The sequence below is a fragment of the Bombus affinis genome, unplaced genomic scaffold (genome assembly GCF_024516045.1).
Source record: "Bombus affinis isolate iyBomAffi1 unplaced genomic scaffold, iyBomAffi1.2 ctg00000328.1, whole genome shotgun sequence".
NCBI classification, from domain to species: domain Eukaryota; kingdom Metazoa; phylum Arthropoda; class Insecta; order Hymenoptera; family Apidae; genus Bombus; species Bombus affinis.
Window position 1 is genome coordinate 26,279 of NW_026109009.1, and position 1,222 is coordinate 27,500.

Here is a 1,222-nt window from a genome sequence, read left to right on the forward strand (position 1 = left end):
CGTCCTGCTAACCGAGCTCGGCAGACCCAGATGGGACTCACGTAAGCGGGGCTTACAGGGCGCCTACAAACCCTGAACTTTCCCCGACGGTCCCACCCTTGGCATCAGGATCGTGGGTGCGCTACTACCCAAGGCCCCTTGGAGAGAGTGAGGCTGCCTCTCTCCGCCGGCAACCTTCCTTGCGGTGTACATAGGGACTCACGTAACGGGACGCTTGTCCCGACGGTCCCCCTGGCTGCGGGAACGTGGGTTTGCCAGCCCCCATAGGCTCGCAAAGCGAGCCCTCCCTGCGGGAAGTAGATAGGGACAGAGGGAATCTCGTTAATCCATTCATGCGCGTCACTAATTAGATGACGAGGCATTTGGCTACCTTAAGAGAGTCATAGTTACTCCCGCCGTTTACCCGCGCTTTTTTGAATTTCTTCACGTTGACATTCAGAGCACTGGGCAGAAATCACATTGCGTCAACACCCTTGGGGGCCATCGCAATGCTTTGTTTTAATTAGACAGTCGGATTCCCCTAGTCCGTGCCAGTTCTGAGCTGAGCGTTGAATGGCGGCCGAAGAGAACGACCGCGACGGTAAAACCGCCACGGAAGCCTCGCAGCAAGGAAGATCCGCGGGAGGCCAAGGCACGGGACCGAGCTCGGATCCGGGGTGCGCGACGATATCCCCCCCGAGAGAGAGATACGCCGCGTCCCGTTCAGCTCGCCCAGGCCCGGCACGTCAGCCAAACCCGCTTCCCGACCAAGCCCGACACGCCCCGCTCCTCAGAGCCAATCCTTATTCCGAAGTTACGGATCCAATTTGCCGACTTCCCTTACCTACATTAATCTATCGACTAGAGGCTCTTTACCTTGGAGACCTGCTGCGGATATGGGTACGAACCGGCGCGACACCTCCACGTGGCCCTCTCCTGGATTTTCAAGGTCCGAGGGGAAGATCCGGACACCGCCGCAACTGCGGTGCTCTTCGCGTTCCAAACCCTATCTCCCTGCTAGAGGTTTCCAGGGAACTCGAACGCTTATACAGAAAAGAAAACTCTTCCCGGATCTCCCGACGGCGTCTCCAGGTCATTTTGGGTTACCCCGACGAACACTCTTACGAGGGCCCGAATGGTATGCGGTTCCGCTGCCGGGTTCCGGAATAGGAACCGGATTCCCTTTCGCCCAATGGGTGTGTTTCTTTCGCTCAATTTTTATTTGTTTGTTGCAATTTGTATG

General features: G+C 57.1%; 1 pseudogene; it reads right to left on the bottom strand.

Annotated features, from left to right (window-relative positions):
* Positions 1 to 273: 273 nt before the first annotated feature.
* LOC126927930 (large subunit ribosomal RNA) overlaps positions 274 to 1,222 on the bottom strand; it is a 2,909-nt pseudogene continuing 1,960 nt past the window's right edge.